This window comes from Corvus cornix, chromosome Z (assembly GCF_000738735.6).
Source record: "Corvus cornix cornix isolate S_Up_H32 chromosome Z, ASM73873v5, whole genome shotgun sequence".
Taxonomy (NCBI): domain Eukaryota; kingdom Metazoa; phylum Chordata; class Aves; order Passeriformes; family Corvidae; genus Corvus; species Corvus cornix.
In genome coordinates, this window is record NC_046357.1 from 28,609,435 (window position 1) to 28,629,675 (window position 20,241).

General features: G+C 43.6%; 1 long non-coding RNA gene across 1 annotated transcript; it reads right to left on the reverse strand.

Annotated features, from left to right (window-relative positions):
* Window positions 1–16,135: 16,135 nt before the first annotated feature.
* Window positions 16,136–19,739, reverse strand: LOC109144636. The gene is made up of 2 exons (XR_002045514.1): window positions 19,604–19,739; window positions 16,136–18,207 (listed from the first exon to the last, which is right to left on the reverse strand). It is a non-coding gene; the product is annotated as an uncharacterized LOC109144636 (long non-coding RNA).
* Between the last annotated feature and the right edge of the window lie 502 nt (window positions 19,740–20,241).

Genomic DNA, 20,241 nt, shown 5'->3' on the forward strand with positions numbered 1-20,241 from the left:
CCCTACACTCCATAAGCTATGTATTTATCACACAGTTATCATTACATACCTTGAAAAATTAATTAATCTAGATGGTAAAGCCTTAGTTAAGACATAAAGCCTTTTATTAGGAGTAATTAACATAGCTTAGTGACCCAGATGTCTAAACAGTGTTTTTTGGATTACATACCATACACAGTAATCACCTGGTACTTGTCTCATCGTACACATTTTTAAAATGCAAACTTTGGCTGTGTTTATTATAGCAGGGAAAAGCTTTTAAAGCCTTTAAAAGGATCAGTAAGCAATGAGGATCTAGTTAATAGAGTCAGTGGGATTTCCAAAAGGCTTCTCACCAAGTCCCCTAAAGGGGCCTTCTTTTGAAAGAAACCTTAAGCCTTAAAAGAAGTCTTACACCTAAAATAAGATCTTAAGAGTAAAGTTTGATAAATAATTAACAGGTGGGAAGGAAATGGGAGAAGGGAGTATGAGTTAATGGTTAACTCCTGCAATGGATGGAAGTTGCCACTACAGTTCTTCAGAGATCAGAGCTGGGACCTGGGCTATCCAGTACATTCCTGAGCGTAACTCTGTGAAAAAAAGGGAACCCTGTGAAGACTGAAATGAGCAACTTTGCTGCTGATGCTAAGTTAGACAGGCCAGTAAGGATGTGGTCTGCCAGAAGAATTGTGCCAGGACTTTATGAGACCAGATGGCAAAAAACATAATGAATTCAACATATGCAAATACCTGAAATCCATGCGGTAAAAAAAAGAGACGAAGGATTTAAAATACTGTAACATGAGGACCCTGACTCATGTATTTATAAAAGCATGACGTGCCTCACTTCTGACGGGACAGATAATTATTTAATTCTATAAAGTTAGTTAAGTTTTGAAGATATTCTTGGTGTTATTTAAAACTGTATGAGCTGACACAGGCAGGCAGCCAGAACAACTACAAATTTGCAGTTAGAACAAAACCAATAAATTTATCTCCATTACCTTGCTAATGAGGGGATCCCCAAAGCAGCACCCGGGCAGAGGCATACAAGCAGAGATGGTTCATGCTAGAGGATCGCTGGACTGTGGTTCTCAGAGGCTTATCAAGAGTTATTTCCAACTGCAAGGTCACTTGAGTGATTTACAATCCTTCTCAACAGTCATCCAAACTTTAACCCATTCCTGCCGACACAAACCTAATAGTGGAGCTTCAATCTTGGCTATGTGGCTGTGTGACTACAAGCGTATTTATTTACCACCAATATCTACACACCATATGGGGGGGGGTTTTAGGCAAAAGCAGAGGTAGTATTGACACTTTGAGTTACAAAAATCAACAAATGAACAACTACCTCACAACTAAGTGCAAGAGTTTCCCTCAATGGGTTTGCTAACATAGCATTTTAAGGCAGTAGCTCCATCTAAATATGCTTTGGTTATAAAAAGCAGCTTGAAAAGAGATTTTGAAGCAAGACAGTTCTCTTGATACTGGTAAGGGAGGGACACAACATAAAAACAAGAGTGAAAAACCTGCTATACCACAATTAATGTCTATACTCTGTGCAAGGTAAAACAGCAAGATGGCTTTAATGATAACTACACATAAGCTGCTGAAGAATCAATCCAGAAAATATATAAGCAGTTGGAGTTAATATATATAGGTCATAAATATGGTCAATTCCCCAATTTCTGCCTTCACTGGATATTAAAATTACAGTTTTTATCCTTCAGTTATAAATTTCACCATTAGTGCAAGCCAACATACTTTTATTTTCTACACTCTACATGAGTATTGATTCAAATGTAAACAATTGACAAGTGCTTTGGTACCTCATGAACAAGCTATTTTTGATAAGCACTTAAAAACTGTCACATTTATGTGACAGTTTAACGTGGTTGAAACTGCACAAGCTTAAACTTAACATTAGGAATATTTTGTGGTATTTCTACATTACTTTTGTCTCCATGAACATGGAATTAAGACTCTCCCAGAAATATGGAGAGAGACTAACTTGGACACAGAGAACAGAATTTGTCAGAGGTCCCCAATTTCTTTTTTCATTTAAGGAAAAATGCAAATGTACCTCTTCAAGCAAGTATTTTCAAAAAAGTAGCTTTTAGTAAAATATTTGACAAGTTTAACATTGAATGGAAATCTCATCTGCACTACTACTACTTCCCTGTGGATTTATGTGTAGTATCTCCCTTGAAGCATCAAGCACTTTATTACTGATAAGGAACCTCTGGGGCTCAGATAAAGTCCAGAACCTCATACTTTTGATGTGGTTTAGCAGTCATTAAGAATTCACCATCAGCTATACTAAACCAGACATATGAAGCAATACAGCTTGTAAGAAAATAATTGCCTTCTAACCGTCATGAACAGTTAGAGAAGAATCTAGAAGTTCAATTTCAGAGTATAAAAAATGCATGTATGAATAGGAAATTACATTTATATTTCTAGGTATTATTCCAACAAAGGACAACAGCAGTACTCAAGTATTCATTCTGACATCATTTATGTCAGAAAAAAGTCTGCATAGTTGTGGTGAAGGTATTGTTTGAACATTTTTGCAGACATATGTGATTTTTTTACAGTATCTTATTTAAAAAAATCATACAAGCAAACAAAACAGAAATAAATTAGAAAAAATTAGTTCAGGTTTTATGCATTTGTCTTGGTTTGAAAGACAGGTGTCTGCTAAGGAAGGCAGGAGCCTCCCTTGGAATGGCAGATGCCACCCCCCTTCCCTCCGAGTTACTATAATTTTGAAATCAAGGGGCTTTTAGGCAAAAATATGGGAAATAGGAATAACAGTTCTTTACTATTATATATCTATATGTGTATAACCAGTCAAACAAACAGCAATAAGTATGGCAGTACCAGCAAACAATCACAAACCCAGTCCCAGCCTTCTCGGCTGTCGGGCCCTTTCCCCTCGGGTGCAGTTCCGCTCGCAGCCGGCAGGGGCGCTGGCGGCTCCCGGTGAGCAGGGCAGGTGCGATGGTTCCCCCGCGGCTGCAGGGGGCGCTCCGGAGCGAGATCGGGGAGCACGCGGCACCGGTGCCCTGGGATCCCGGGAAGGGATGGAACAAAGGCTTCACAAACCGCTGGGCAGCCGATCCCGGTGTCCGGCCGGACCCTCGGGAGCAGCAGGCTGGAACAGCAGGGACGAGCACAAATCCCGGGTGACAGAGGAGATGTATCCAAAGGGGGAACCCCCCGGAGGTCTGGGCAGGCAGGGCGAGCAGGGCTACAACGTAGCGAAGGCTCAAAGCAACAGCGGGGGGCAGGGTGGCCACAGCCTGGCTCCAAGCGGGGCAGGGAAGGCGGGCTTGGGGTCCTGGGATTTCTCTGGCAGAAGGAAAAGCAGCCGAAGGAAGCAGCCTCTCTGTCAGTCCAAACAGCCGGGACCGAACTGACCGCACGCTCAGGTGAAACAAAAGAGTAGCCAGATGCACCCCACCCACAATGGCTAGGTCTTTGTTTTTCTTAAATACCCAGCAATTTGTCCCCCTAGCAACATGTATGGGGAAAATTCCTTTAACAGAAAAAAAAAAAACAAACCAGGAGAGCTCCTAAAACCCCAACAGCAGTGTAAAAGGAAAAAATCTAGGATACATTTAGATGGAGCTGGCATTCATGACCTGTGAAATGGTGCTCATATACAGGAGGAATTTTTGCTGTATATGTACAGTAAAAGCTAATGGTGGGGTGCAGGGGTAGAAGGCTTTGTTGCCTTAGCACTGGTGGTGAGAGAAAGGTGAGCTCAGATTCCTCCTGACATTGTGGAGCGAAGCTGTCAGAGGTTGCAGCAAAGAAGGTTCCACCCCGTATCATGAGCTGCTCAGAGAGAAAGAAAGGCAATGTCCGTCAAAATTAGAATACAGATGAGAAGGAGCAAGAAGAGAGATGTGTAACTGCATGAATAGCAACTTAACATGTATATTTAACAAGATTTTTAGCAACTAGTGACTCCATCAACAAATATGTTACACTGTTTTCAGTTCCCAGGACACTCTTGATGCAGGCATAAGTACTTAATTGCATAGTCAGTTTTACATAGTCAACATCTAATTAGTTACGTTATGCTTTACATAATAAAATTAAATTATTTTCATATCCCCTCATCTCCTTATTTCTCCTCCAATGATTTTGCCCGTATGAATTGTTACCTAAACAGCCAATGGCATTATGGATCCCAATTTAGCTGAGTGCAGACAGTATTACAGTATAATAAGTATAAAATTCTTATGAACCATAGTTTTTAACTGTTAAAAACTCACACTGTGGCCCCATTCAGGGAGCAGACAGGAAGTAAATTTACAGAACCTGACTGTATAAAATGTTGAATTTTCAATAGTAGGAAAGCGGAAAGCATTATATAGTGGTGGAAAGGGAGACAGGGCCGCAAAGAGAGGTGGAAGAACCTTCCAGGTCAGAAAGGAATACACACATATTTCTCTCTCACAGTGCCCATAAAGGAGGTGAGAGAAAAAGGAGAGAGGGAAGAACAGCAGAAGGAACCATGCCCATATACACAAATAAGTGAAGCAGTAGCTGAGGGGCTACTAGCAGTAGCAGACTGTTTTGTAATCTTTGAGAAATACAATACATAACCACACCACCGTGTATAATTCTGTACAAAAAGGAAATTTTGCTTGTACACAAGGCAACAAATGTAGTGGCTGTTTACCTGGCTTGCTGTGTGTAACAGCACATGAACTTCCTGCAACTAGAGTTACCCAGCTTTATTACATACATGTAGGAGATCTTTATTGAAGCATGTGCTATTTAGCTAATAGATGTAGACAACTACAATCCAAGTTACCACAAACTTTTATTACTATTTTTATACTGTAATTGTGTCCAAGCATGAATTAGAGGCCAACCTAAGCCTCACTTCAGCAAACCTAGCTACAAGCAGCTGACATTTTTTTCTCATTGAGAATGAAGAATGAATCAAAGCCTTCTAACTTTTGCAGTAAATTATTTCCCCCTGTCTGAACTTGGAAAACACAGATGAAAGCATCTTTGCCACCTTGTATCTTTGACTCTTCTGAAATATCAAATATGTTTTCCTTGTTCCAGATACTGCTGTCGCTTCACGTTTGAGAGGTGAGGTCCCCTTCCTCTTTGACCAAAAGTGATTTTCCAATGAGAAAGCAAAGCAATAATTTAACCAAGATAAAGAGCATTATTTAAAATTTTTAAGCTCTCTATTTATTTTACATTGCTACTGATAATAGTCTAAATTGGAAAAAACATAAATATAATGAACATAAAAGGTTTTATAAATAGAAGCACTAAAAGAAAATTTATTAGGAAGGGAACGCAGTCACCTAAACTAGCAAGGTCCATTCCACTTCTGTGCCTTAAGCCAAATATAGGGTGTGAAGTATTTTTTGAATAATGAATAACTGATCTAAAAGAGAATGTGGCATTCTTAGTTACTCGTTCTGACTCTGATGAGTGTACAGCTTGCCTTTCTTATAAATTTCTTCTTTATAAATAAAGCCAAAATGCAAATATACATAAATCATCTTTCAGTTTCATTCTGTTCTGTTATTAATTTCTCATCTATTTGCATGATCTGTGTAATGTTTTCACTGAAATATAAGAAGGAAAGAAAATCTTTCATTTAGATTATTCTTCTAAGAACCCTTCTTACAATGATATGAACTACAATGAATAAACCCCTTCTTTAACTTAATACTCTGATTTTAAACCCACAGTTGGATTTGGTGGCAGGTGAAAGTTCTTTATTGAACTAAGGGAACTTAACCTTTACATATTTATCTCCCTCTTTTCCCATGATTACCATGGATCCATTTTATCGATTAATACTGCCAAAGTGGATGTGCTTTGTGCTACACACAGAGAAATGCAGAACAAAAATTACCTGAGTAAAAATTAATTCTACATTCTGATAGCGCTCAGAAGATCAGTATCAAGGTGAGATCTCCCCAGAATTTACAAAATATCGTTGAGTACCAATCTGTTACCTAAGCGAAACATTTGAACAACTATGTGAGCAGTTTTTATTTGATGTGATCGTCTCTTCTCAGTAGTCTCTGTTAAGGAAAATGCAAGACAACCGTGTTCAATGTGATATGATTTGAGTATCTAATTCTGACATAATATGTGTAGAAGTTGTAAAACTGTTACCTTTGTTTTTCTGAAGTTCTCTTTGTAACTCTATTTTTTATAGTTCAAGACAGTTTATTTAAAGTTTAAGGTTACTTTAGGACTTTCAAGGTTACTTTAGGTTACTAAGGTTACTTCGGATTTTCTACCGTATATCTACTAGCAAGCTCCAGTGAACTTCTCTTGGATATACCCATCCATTTACCCATGTAATGGCTTGAACTCCAAAATCCCAAAATGTTTTTACTGAGAGGTATTTGTCATCTTTTACTAATGCACACAAAACAATACAAGCTTAGAATGCTACCACCAGAATAATTTTGTTTTCATGTTTACAAGTCAAATGTAGAAACATGAGTCTCTCCCCTCTGACATACAGCTAATATACCCCAAACATAATCCCAGCTCTTCAATTTACCAGCAGCTGTGGCCACTTCAAAGCAAAAGAAATAATTTTAGAAGTGCCATATACAAAGTCAATGGGCTATTTCATAAATGCTGCATGAAGCTAATGATCTAGATAAGTATACAGAACATAACAATGAAAGTATGTCCCCTAAATAAAGGTTACATCATAGTATCTTTGGTCTGTAAAGACATACTGATAACAAAACTACCAAGAATAAGGGGCATTGCATTAAATTACATCAATATTTGCATAACAGGTATCTAATCTTGGATTGGTGCTAACTAATTTTGATGTTCTACATAACAGACATAATCCTTCTACATATTCATTGTCCAAAAATACTATTCCTGCTCCAGACCAATACATCAAAAATGTTTTGCACAGCACTCTTTACTGAGTTTCAACAGGGAACAGAATACCTTTACAACAGAACTGGTCAAAATGTCATTTAACTTTCACCAAAATCATATGCCTTTATCTTTCATAGAAGAAAATGGGAAATTGTTTATTGCATCACCTGAGAAACCTTGCAAACCACATCCAGAGAGCTTCTTGCGTGAACATAATTCTATTCTTTATTCTGCAAGGAATAGTTTACAATACCCAAAGTAACAGGAAAAGGTAGGAAAGGGCTCTTCTTACCCTTCTTGTAGATAGAAATGGCATTTGCTTTCTCCAGTTTTTCGGCAGTGCCAACATTTGCTGTGATTGGTCGAAGGTTGCTGAGAGGGGTCTCACAGTTATATCTGCCAATTCCCTCAACACCCAGCATTTGATGGGTGCATCCCATCGGGGCCCATGGATTTCATTATTTCCAGTTTGCTAAAGTATTCCCCGACCTGATCCTCTTGCACTAATGCCAAATCTCTTCTAACTTCAACCATGCTATGATTCTGTGTTCTCTACAAGGAGCCAGAGAGGCTCTGGCTCTGAGTCATAAGAACACTACATTCACAGAAGTAAGCAGATCACACTTGTGTAGTGAAGAAAAAGGCAAAACGAGATAAAGAAGCAGAGACAGCAATCAATATTATAGAAGAGACAGTAAATACTGGAAAGTAAATATTGGAGAGGTTCTGCTTTTTGTAAGATTGTTGAAGATGACTGTTAGTCCTTCTGCAGAGGAGGGTTCAGGCTACTGTTCACAATTTATGGCAATTTATTGTACAGAATAAAACCCTTTACTGAATGGAGAGGTCTGTAGGGCGAGAGGGGACAACACAGCAGATGCTACTGCTCTGATAAAAGAAGCAGGTCAAGAAACAGATAAAGTAACAGATCAAGGACCACTTCTGGAGAAAAGAGCAGGATGAAAAGTGAAAAATCTGCTGGATAAAGGAAATACAAAACTTGATATGGAGAGCACAGTTGAGGAGCTCATAAGTCTAGTGAGAGAAAATGATCTCAACAAAACTATCTTAATTCAGTGGCTGCTACACAGGTGAATACAGCCTTTCAGGGTATCTAGCATACAGTGAGACAAAGTGCAAGACAAAGGAAAAAAGGATGAGAAGTCCAAGTGTGGACACAGTCTGTGAAGGAAAAGTGATGGACACAATGAGGCCTCCTAATAAGAAAAAGCAAAAGAAGAAACACTGGAAAACTTAGCAGTCTACAGCTCCTCACAAGGGGAAGTGGAGGGGCAGGCATTGATCTCTTCACTCTGGTAACCAGTGACAGAATCAAGAAAATGGCATGAAGTTGTATCAGGGGAGATTTACACTGGATATCAGAAGTTTCTACACCCAGAGGGTGGTTGGGCCCTGGAACAGGTTCCCAGGGAAGTGGTTATGGCACCAAGTCTGTCTGAATTCAAGAAGCATTTGGACAATGCTCTCAGTAGCTGGCAGGCAGGTTTGGAGGCAGTGCTGGAGAATATTTTGTTATTGCATGGCAGTACACAGGAAGAACTTCTGGGTGATCAGGAACACTCAGTTACACAGAGGAAGCAAAGATGGAATGGATGAATTTTGATGCAGTAACTGCAAAATGGCATCATGCTCAGCATGTAAAGCAGAGTGAGGAAGGAGGACTGGGAGGACATGCAGAGTTGTTGTGTTGGTCTTCCCCAGTAACAGTTATGCATGATGGAGTTCTGCTTTCCTGGGAATGGCTGGACACCTGCCTGCCCATGGGAAGCAATGAATTAATTCCTTGTTTTGTTTTCCCTCTGTGTGCAGCTTTTGCTTTACCTATTACCTGTCTTTACGTCAGCCCAGAAATTTTGTAACTTCTGTTCTTACAGTTCTTTCTCCACTGTCCCTGGTAGTGGAATACTTGAGTGGCTGTGTGGTGCTTGGTTGATGACTTGGATTAAACCACCACACTTTCCCATCCACTGCCACTGGCACTTGCCCACAATTCCAGGTCCCTCTCCACTTACCACGTCTGCCATGCTTCTGGAAGCTGGTGGTCCTGGCCAGCTGTTGTATTGGTGTTCCTAAAAAACACCAGCAATGGAGCCTGATCCCTTAGACATAAGGAGCTATAGTTGTCCCTCCAGACTAAGGGACAACCTTCTTTCTACTCCAGGAAGACCAAGATCCTGGTCTTGCTGGGATGTGCTGTCCCATCAATTGTTCTCTTCAGTGAGACAGAAAGGCAGAAGACAGACGGGGAAGAGAAAGTGGAAAAGAGAGGGAGGAAGAGAGACAGGAAGGAAGGAAGTGAGAGGGGAATGGGAGAGAGAGGGAAGGGGAGAGAAATGGAAGGAGGGAAGGAGAGAGGAAGTAAGGAAGGGAGGAAGAATCACTCCATCAGCCAGACCCTTCCCGACTGAGGACTAGCCAAGGGGTCAGATAAGGCACATCTTCTTGGAAGCCCATTTCTTCATGCAAGTGTAGCTTTACAAGCAGCATCAAGGCCACTGTTTTCTTCTGCCAGAGCCAATCTGCTCTGAGTTCTGTGACCAGCCACAGAACTCTGGTTATCCCTACAAATTTGTGTTTGGATTTAGAGAAGCTGTACTCTGAAGCCCCAGTGCCTTGTACCCTGGAAGGGACACCATCCTTTCAGTCACATGGCCTGTCATGACTGGCGGGCAGCAACCATCCTGCCAGCCTGTTTGGCCAGAAACCCCTCCCACCAAGGGACCACAGCATCTTTCCTGTTCCCTTGGCCACAGAGAAAGGCATTGCATGGAGCAGCATGTTATTCCATCTGTGCATGTGCCTTTATTTGGCACATTCTCTGTTACAGCAGGGATTACTGTAACACGCATATATCAAACCAGGAGTCCCATGGAAAAGAAATATATATGGACAGATTCTTGGTAGATGTTTCAGAGATGTTTATTTCTCCAGCCACATGGCCGGGGCTCTGCCCAGGAACCCTCACAGTCTGGGTTGAGGGTCCTTGCCCGTGCAGGGAAACACAAACCAACCAATGGGGAACGAGGCTGACCAGGGGCAGGGAACCCCGTGCCTCCCCTCAGGGCCCCTCTCCCAGGGGGAGGAGACCCCAACAATTCTCCTATGTAAATGCACTGCTCCCTTTTCATTCAGAACCTCTTCACCTGTCATGGCTGCAGCAGGATTTCCTGCAGGAGGAGGTACCATCAACAGGGTCCTGGGACTCTGTGGGTCTTTGGATTATGGAGGGTCATGGGATCAGGGACAGGCCCCAGTTGAAGGGAGACAAAGCAGTACCCAATGACTGTGTCAGGGAAATAACAATTTATTTCCTGTCTTTTGTATAAAGACTTGCTGGAGCCTTGATTGTGCCACCACTGGAGTGGCCTCTTGCAGGGCTGGGAGAGTTCTGGTGGCCGGGGGCCCTCCTCTTCCGGGAGTGCTGGGATCCCCCATGTGAGAAGTTCCTGCCTTGGATGGAAGCAGAGGGTCTGCATTTGCTGCCTTGGGTAGAATCTGTCTCTTCCACCTCCCTCAGCTCCTCCTGGGCCTGTATCTGCTCTGCAGACAAGGACACAGATGGGGGACAGTCAGTATCCTTGCAGAAGGCAGCTTGTGACGTGCTGGCTTGGTCCTCCATATCAGAACCTTCAGGGCTGCTTGTAGGGGAGGCAGGATTTTTCCCTCGGGAGCTAGTGGAGCTGGCTGCAGAGTCATGGTCCTTCTCCCTAGCAGTGTGGGATTGCAGTAGCCTCTGGGCCTCCATGCTGCATCTGTGCACAATGACATTAATAAGGCCATAGACCAGTGGTGCTGTATATCCCTCAAGGTCAGGCTGCAGCATCTGGAACAACACCTTTCCATCCAGCCCACAGAGGCACAGGGCCTGCAGGATGCGTCCCTCTGCATTCTTTGCCAGCCACCACTGGGACCCATATATTGCTTCCAGTCTTTGACACAGCCAGGGCAGCATGGGGTCTAGGAGATGCTTTTGACCTTGGAAAAGTTCTGCCCACACCTCAGGCAGGAGGCCCCCCACAGCTTCTGGCCTCATGGTCCCCTGCTCAGCTGGGGAAAATGTCTCCTGTGGATAAGATGGCAGGGATGGCATGGGACAATGGAGGCTGGTTTTGTCCAAGGGACTGGGAGCTCTTCCTGCCTGGCTGCGAGTCTCTGGCAACTCTCCGGAGGATGTGACAAGACACTGTAGATAGTCATCTTTTTCACGCACAGAAAACTTGACAATCAAAACCGTTCTGCTGCAGACTGGGCATGCTGGTTTCCTGTCTGTCCAATGCATGATGCATCCCAGGCAGAACTGGTGACCACAGGGCATCGCATAAGCAGCATCCTCTTGAGCATCATTGCAGATGGGGCAGCTCCACTGTCTCTCTGTTGGCCTATCTGTACTCCATGGAGAACCCTGGAGGCTGGGGGCCCTCCTTTCTGTGGGGTGCCAGGGCCCCCTGTGCGAGTGTTCCCAGTCCTGACAAGGCACAGAGGGACTGTGGCTGCTGCCCTGGCCAGAGGAACTTGCCACCACTGCATCCTCATGCTCTTTCTGGAGCTGCACCTGCTCTGTACCAATTTGCACAAGTGGCTGGAGGATGCGGAGGGCACAGAGGGCAACTTCTGATGTGCTGGGTTGGTCCTCCATGTCAGAGCCATCAGGGCTGCTGGCAGGGGTTGGATGCCAGGTGGGAGCCTCTCCCTGGGAGCTGGTGAAGCGGGAAATGGCCTCAGGGCTGTTGTCCTGCTTCCCAGCAGTGTGGGAGTGCAGCAGCCTTTGGGCCTCCTCACTGCATTGGTCAACAATGAAATTGACAGTGCCATCAACCAGCTGTTCTGTATATTCCTCCAGGAGAGGCTGCAGCATCTGGACCATGACCTCCCCATCTGGACCGCAGAGGCACAGAGTGTACAAGATGCTGTTCTCTGCTCTCACTGCCAGCCACCACTGGGACCCATATATTGCCTCTAGCCTCTGGCGCAGCCAGGACAGCATGGGGTCAAGAACATGTTCTTCTTCTTGGAAAAGTTCTGCCCAGACCTTGGGCAGGAGGCTACCCACGGCCTCTGTCCCTGCAGGCCCCTGCTCAGCTGGGGAGGGTGTCCCTTGCAGAGGAGCTGCTCCAGGGCGCTGGCAGCTGTTTCCATCCAGAAGGCCAAGAGATCTTTGTGCCTGGCTGCTGGTCTCTGGTGATTCTCCCTGGGGTGTGATGACACACTCTAGGTATTTTTGTTCCTGCAGAGAAAACCTGACAGACTCTATCAGTCTTCTGCAGAGTGGGCACTCTGGTTTCTTCTCTGCCCAACGCAGGATGCAGCCCATGCAGAACTCATGGCCACAGGGTATCACATAAGCGACACCCTCTTGCTTATCATGGCAAATGGGGCAGCTCCACTCTGTTCCCATGGCTCTGTCTGTTCTCCATGGTAATTCAAGGAGTCCTGAGAAGCTGCTCCCCATCACTGGCACTACCAAAGCGTCTCACACAGTGCAACAAAACGGAGAAACCTTGATCCCTTGCTGTCCCTGTGCTCAATCCTCCAGATCCTGTGGACACACATGGCAGGAAATCAGACCTGAGCCAGCCTCAGTCAGGTTCCCTCTGTGCCTGAATGAAAGCCCCAAGGGATGTGAGGTCACAGTCTAACCCTAGAGACATCACAGGTCATTGCGAGGTGACAGCAAGTGTGACATCACAATGGGATGTCTAGCCCTGGGGCACTTGGACCAACATAGCATGTTGAAGGCCACCTTCTGTGTGGGTCCTGGCTGGCACCCAAGCATGCTCCAAAACCCTGTGATACCGACCTTTGTTACACTCATTTTTACACTAATGCATAGGTCTTTTATCCCCACCCTAAGTAAATGAAGTCTAATTGGGCTTCAGGTTGCACATTTCTTCTTGCTCTACATAAGCAAACAAACTAACAAAACTGCTTTAAAATGTATGGCATTCCCTTCAGAAGGTGATTCTTTAGATATATTTTCCTGCTGACAGGTGATCCTGATAGCAGTAGAGTCTATGCTTGCAAGTACTTAGAGGTCTAATTAATACATTTAAAATAAAAAGCGGGTTTTTTTTTTTATTTTTAATGAAATCTTTGCACAGTGGTAGGAGAATTCAGTGAAGTACCACAAATCTCCTTGGGGATTTTTTCAAGCAATGGACAACTATGTTTTCCAACTGGATTCAAAATGCATTTTGTGTTCCCCAGGGAAAACTTCTACAACAAACTTGACATCACTCTCTTCGTTTTGAAAACAAACTATTCAAAGGCTTATGATTGATTGTGTGCCCTGCAGAAGAACACTGTCAAAAAGGCTGCCTGGACCTGTCAGGAAAAACAGGTGATGGCTTTGGGATGGGCACCCAAAGCTGCCAACAGCATCCCCCAGTGCACCATTCAGCACCAGGAGAAGCCTTGCTTAATTTTTTCAGTATTTTATCCAATTACTCTTTTTTTTTTTTTTGCTACTTTCAACTTCTGTACATAGTCCTCTCATTCCTTCGATGTTTCTGCCTCTTCCCTTCTTTGCACCTTCCCCTTCCTGATTCTCAGTTAAGCTATTTACAGATGGCTTAAGGTCCTTTTTTCACCCACCTGGTACCTGACCTGCCAACACCACAATAATTCTCATTATTTTGTCCCTAACTGACTTCTCTTTGGGGCACTGTCACAGCTGTCAAAGCTTCAGTCTTTCACATGGGGTTTTCAGGCAGTAGGTGGGTAACAGCCAACAAAGTGATTTCCTAAGGCCTGCCGAGCAATGATGCACTGCAAGCCAGACCTGTTCTCTTTCAGGCAAAGCTTCTTTGAAAGGACTTCAGAATTCTCATCATGAAGCACTGTTGACAGAACATTAGACTGTGAATGGATTTCAAAGCTTGCAAAATGAGACACAAGAACCTTTCTCCCCACCAGAATTTTGGCATCACAATAGCAGTGCTCCATGCTGGCTAGCTTTCCCCAGGATATCCCCCATTTGCACATCCCTCCTGCTGACAATGGGCCTGATCTGGCTGTCATGTGAGGCAGAGAAGGGAACAGGCACCCAGAGACTCCAGCCGAGACGTGCGCTGGAGCAGGACACGGGGGGGTCGTCGCTCGGGGGCCCGGCCGAGATGTGGGTGCAGCGCCCGGCAGCGGCAGCGAAGCTGCGACCAGAGGAGGCGACGCACGGAGAACTGAGCGGCGCGGCCCGGCCCGGCCCGCGCAGCCCCGAACGCGACCCCGGGAAGAGCGCGCAGGCACCAGCAGCCCCGACAATTCCAACACGGGAGCAACCGAAGGAGAGAGCAAAGACGCAGCGAGACAGAAAACAGCAGCCACTCGGAAAAAGGAAAAGATCATAGTAACTAAGACCTTAGGGATAGTAAAATGGTATAATGTTAAGCAAAATTATGGTTTTATAACAAGGTGTGACAACCAGCAAGCCATATTCGTGCATAGAACTGCTATTAAAAAGAATAACCCTGAAAAATGCATCCCAAGCTTGGGAGATGGAGAGGTGGTGCAATTCAAAATTATACAAGGTAGAAAAGGGTTACAAGCATCGCAGGTCACTGGGCCTGATGGTGTTCCTGTAAAAGGCAGTATATATGCAAAAAATCGTAGTCATGTTAGACAATATCTCCATTGTAAGCCCCCCCTACAGTCTCCCTTTCCTAATCCCACCTTTCCCTTTTACCCTATGTCTTATTACCCCCCGTGTATTCCCAATCTGTTTTTTCATCCATGGTTTCCCTCACAAAACCATGCTTTTGCCAATTGTTTCCCCAAAAATCCCTTTCCAATGCCGAGTGGGGGATGAAAAGGGGAAGGGAAGAAGTTAAACCCTCTCCTGCCTCAGTTTCCCCACAAAGCATGCTCAGAGAGTTCTGTCTCCCTTCTGTCAGCCCTAAGATGTTCCACAGAATCTGTTTGGACATTTAAAGACTCAGGAGGGTGGCTTGTTTTGTTTTGAAACTGTTCTTGTTATGTTTATCCAGTTGTTTTCATTCTCCTTTTATTAAAATAAAACGGGTGAGGTGTTGGGGTCCCTCCCCTGCCGTGTAGCCCTGGGAGAGGGGCCCTGAGGGCACAGACACGGGGTTTCCCTGCCCCTGCTCAGCCTCGTTCCCATCGGTTGGTTTGTGTTCCCTGCGCGGGCAGAAGGACCCTTGGTCCCGTGACTGGAACAGTTCCTGGGCAGAGCTCCGGCCATGCGGCTGGAGAAATAAACATCTCTCTGAAACAGCTATCAAGAATCTGTCTGTCCATATATATTTCCTTTCCACGGGACTCCTGGTTTGATATATGCATGTTGCAGGATCCCCACTGCAACACTAGGCCTCGGCTTTTGAAAGACATAACTGGACCCAGAGGTGCCGATTTTTGTACTCAGATCATAAAAGGAGCCTAATCTGGAGGTTGGACTAGTTGATCATCATCGGTCCCTTCCAACTGAAATATTCTAAAGCTTTAAATAGAATAAATACAAAAATTAATATGTGATTGGAACAAATTCTGCAAGCTTGACCATTCTAATCTAATTAAATAATGTAATCTAGAATCTATTCAATAAATTGTATGAAAAAAGTAATGGCCCACAGATTTTCTAAAAACAAAATGCCATAATTATACATCACAAAATATTCATACAAATATAGCAGACATTTCTTAATTTAAAAAAATAAAAATACATGAACAGGAATCGGCCAACCTCTGTGTTTTAGCAAGCTCTTTCAAAAGCTGCTCAGGTTTTAATTTTGAGAACCAAAAGTTAAAGGCTTGGTCTATATGATTTAAGCTGTCAGCCAACAATCTAGATGTCTTCTTGTATTGATGCAATCCTATCTACCTCTTCAACCAATTAGGCAGCCAGTGACATATGCCAACGTCCTTTTTCAATATTCATGCTCTATAAGTCTCCTCTGATAGTTCTATGACTAATCTTAAAAAAATGTGTTAATCAGAAAATACTATTCAATTTAAGAAGACTTCTGTACATGTTGCCGAGAACACTGTTGTATTTGAAATATTGTCATATTTACAGGCCTGAGGCTTGGAGCTCCTGCACTGCCTAGTATCTCCACAGGGTAAAAACTTCCAAGATTTTTGGATGTACAGTGTTGCTGGATGTACAAGTGTAAGGCCCCAAAAACCAACATGATGAGACACTTAAATAGGCTTATGGTTTTTCAAGTACATTGAGTTAGACAAATGGGAGAAATACTGACAAGATATTCTCAAGAGGTCAAAACAACAAAAAACCTTTACTGGCAAGTTAACAAACTCCAATCCTGTTAGATTTTAAGTTACACAAAAATCTGAGAGGAGGGAATTAGAAAAATAAAGAGAAAGAGAGAATTACAGAAAAGAACTAGTATAGCTACTACCACTCCTGGTTCCAGTGGTGTTCAGCTGATAGAAATTCCCAGGGGACATAGGGTCAAGACATGTGGTTGCCACATATCCTGAGTTAAACACCCTTTGGCTTTCCTGGGGCCTTCCCCCACATGGGACTTGCAGTCACTTGGCCACTTAGGAGCTGGATTAGGGTCTCCAGGCAGAGGTGTGGAGTGTTGCCTCGGGTGTGCCAGGGATTGGCAGCCACTGCTGGGCTGGGATACAGGCCTGGGGCAGTGGGGTGTGTGGAGCAGGGCATCGGCTCACCAGAGCAAAGCCTGATCTGCCCCTTCTCCCACATAAAAACACCTGAAATATTTTGAGCTGGCAAGCCTTCCAGTCTCTCACACTACCCCGTGGCTCAAGACATTGATCGGGATCACAGTAACAGTACCTTTCCTCTCATGGCAGTAGTGAAATCCTAACCTAGCAGAGAGAGGAAAAAGGAAAGAAGAGGAAAGTATACAGGAAATTATATAACTGACAATTGCTATTTCAATAATCAGAAGTCTGAATCTAGTTAAAACAAAAACTGTGCTCTATGCAAGTTGTTGTTCCCCACCCCGTGAGTCTCTAAAATTGCAGGCAAGGTGTGATACAACCCAGAATCCAGTGGCAGGAAGAGTTCATGAAACCACTTTTTCAGCTGCAGTCACCAAAGAGTCCAGCAGATTGTTCGGTGATTTCCTTTGTGTTTCTTGAGCTAGCACTCTTCTTTGGTGAGGTCTAGTATTTTACATACTCTTTACTTATTTATTAATAACATTTCAAACATTAGACAATTTTATAAAACTATTTTTGATACTTGCTGGACTTGTAAGCTGAGCTCCAAATAGCATGGCAAGTTCCATTCAAGACTGTGTATTTCTTAATGATATTGCAATGCATTGCACTTCTTGTCAAAAAAATACAAACTTTAAGGATTGGCCAATTTTCAATTGTTAGGCTGCCTTGCCTTTTGGGGTCCATAATCTTACTGGTTCAGGAATTGTCCTAGCTCAGACAAATATACATGTCCCAGATTACCACCTTTATCTCTCCCACCAGCCAGGTTTCCTGTACCCAGGGAAAAAGGATTTTTCCTCTCAGTGGGCACCATGAGAAAATTATATTCTGTAAAAATTGTACTACATAATAGTCTGGATTGCCTCAGGGGTGGGGGGCAAAGATACAACAAAACTCAAGAGGTTCCAACCTCCTCAGGATATCATTTCAGTCAAAGTCCTGGGTTCAGACCAAATACCTTTCCAACTTTACCATACCCTTCAGTGGTTCTCAAACCCAAAATCTTTCTTCTTGTCTTTTATCAGCTCTTATGCCTTCTTTGTCTATAGCTGGAGAGAGGTTTCCAGCTGCCAGCTCTGCTCCTCTGTCAGCCCCTTTTCTCCCTGCTTCCAGGGGCCACCAACAGTTCCACATGCCCTTCTGCACAATCATGCTCTACACATCACCTACCGTTACTACATGTAGTTAGCAGGATTCTGGGACTTACCTGGGAGTAAGTTAAATTAAAAGTAAGTAAAATTACTACACTTGCCTTGGTGTAGTAATTTTATGCTTTGCTCTGAGGAGATGGGAAGAGGTATACAAATTTGCCTAAGGTAAATTTAGGGTGGAACCTTCTCTACCCGTTGTGGCAACCAGAGAAAAAATACAAAAAATTTAAAATACTGCTTGCAACAAACTTACATAAAACATACTAAAAAACCTTATCAAGACAAAAACATGTAAACACTTGCAGTGAAGAACAGCAATTCTTCAGTCCTGTCACCACTTCATCTTTCCATGAAACACCTCTAGAAGGAGAAAATTCAGTCCCACTTGGACCCTCTTCACAGGGAGGAACTATCCACTTGGTATTCTTTTGTTCTCTGCCATAGAAAGTTTTGGTGATCCTTTAATCAAACCAGCAATAAAAGTCTGTAAAAAGAAATTTAGAAGACATAAAAAATGCAGCAATCACTAATAAAACTTATTTGGCAAAAGTTATCTTATTTAAACTATCTAGCACCTTAACAAAACTGATGAGGATTCTTAGCACCCTGCAGTCAAACTTAAGTTAGAATAGCCAGCCATCCTTTTGAGACCTTTTCAGTTTTACGTAAAATGTTTTTTTTGTCAGATCTACACATTCTGTTGCATCCTATTTTGCAAATTTGAACTGAAGTCCATAAACCAAAATTTCTTTTCCAAGGGTCAGGTAGTATTTGTTCTATGCGTGTGATGTTAGAGTGGTCCTCAGGAAAAAGCACATTGCTCTCTTTTCTTTCTTGTTCTCTTACCCCTCTGGCATTTGAAGCCATACTTGCTATTACAATCATTAGGTACAAGGTCCTGCTAGGATGGTTGACTAATTCAGGAACAAACAAACGTGCTGCTGTACTGGGGACATTGCTCTGGAAATGAGCACAAAAGATAAACCACTTAATGTTTTTCATTTTAGAGTTTCTGATTCCATTGTGGCTTTATCTGCAGTGGAGTTACATTTACTGTACTGTCCAATACAATTCCCTGTGTCCAGAGCTGACTCTAATCACATAATCTAGGAGTCTCCAGCTGTAGATCTCACAGCGATGAGATCAAAAGTCCTTTCCACTTCTGGTTAAGTGGGTCTTTATTCCACATCTCGACATACACTGGTGAGGATATACTTGAACATTCAGGGTTATTAGTGAGACCAAAACAACAAACTTGCATGATGATAAAATAATTTTTCCCGTAAAGGTTACAGATTCTCTAGCAGCAGCAGTTCGGCCTCCAGCCTCCGGTGGCAGACAAGGATCAATACCCACTGCCGCCAGAAGGAGGCACTGCAGGAGCAGTTTGCAAAGCTTCATTGAGAATACAGGGATACTGAATCTCCATGTATTTCCTATTTTATTTCCAGAGAGCCTTTTAGGATATTTGAATTCAGCACCTTCTCCCAACTCACTTTTTGGAGGTGGTGCCAAGATTTTGTTTTCTCAGTCTTGATCCTTAAATTTTGAAATAAGTAACAGTAACACAGAAGAAGGTCAGCTGTTTCTCGTGCACTGCCTGGAGGTCAGCTGCTTCCCACACTCTCCAGTAATTTTAGTACATTTTGGAGTGGGGATAGAGGTGGATTCTCCCCTCTCCAATGGGTCCAAACTTTTGACACAATAGTTTGTTCTCTGGGCAGAAGACCAGGACTTTTTGCCACGTGCTTTCTCCTTGAAAAGCTTTATTTCATTCCCCCCATTAGCGAAATTCTCAAAACATTCTCCATTTCACTTTCTTTGGCATTATTATTAATTTTCCCGTGTAACTCAACCAATTCTGTTGCAGGGTGACGTACCTGTACCTTGGACTGTGGCTCCTGATAAGCAAAATTCTTCTTTATCAGTGGGCAGGGCTTGGGGTGAGGAGGAGGGAAGAGGATTGGCTTTGCTGAATCAAACCTCTCCTCCAGTGAGTGGAGGGAGGTGACATCATCTTCGGGGAGCCCCACCTCCTTATTTTTTTGGGGCGGGCGGAGTTTAGTGTGAGGGGAGAGGTTTGACTTTGACGCATTAAGGCCCGCCCAGGGGCTGTGGGGGTGATGTTCCAGGCAGGGAGGCCCAGTTGTTCCTCGAGTCTGGGAAGCACTGGTTGCAGGCCTGCCCCAGCAGTATTAACTTGCAACTCTGAAGCTGTTTGGCTCTAGACAAGCGTGTTTAACTGGTTTCTCAGGTTTTGGGCTAGCTGCTTCCCGGCATTCAATTCTTGCTCCGCCCTGAGGCCTGCTGTTTCAGCCTCCGAGGCAATTTGCAGCTGAATCAGCTCTTTCGGCTCGGCAGCATGTATTTCTGAGTCCAACCTCCACCTATATGGCTCCTAGGCCTTTTTCTTTACTAAGGTTTTTTGGTTTTCTTTTACCAAAGCTCTTGTCTTCTCCTCAAGTACCTGTGGATGGTGCTAATTTTTCTCAGCCCCCATCCCTCTCTATAGGGCTGG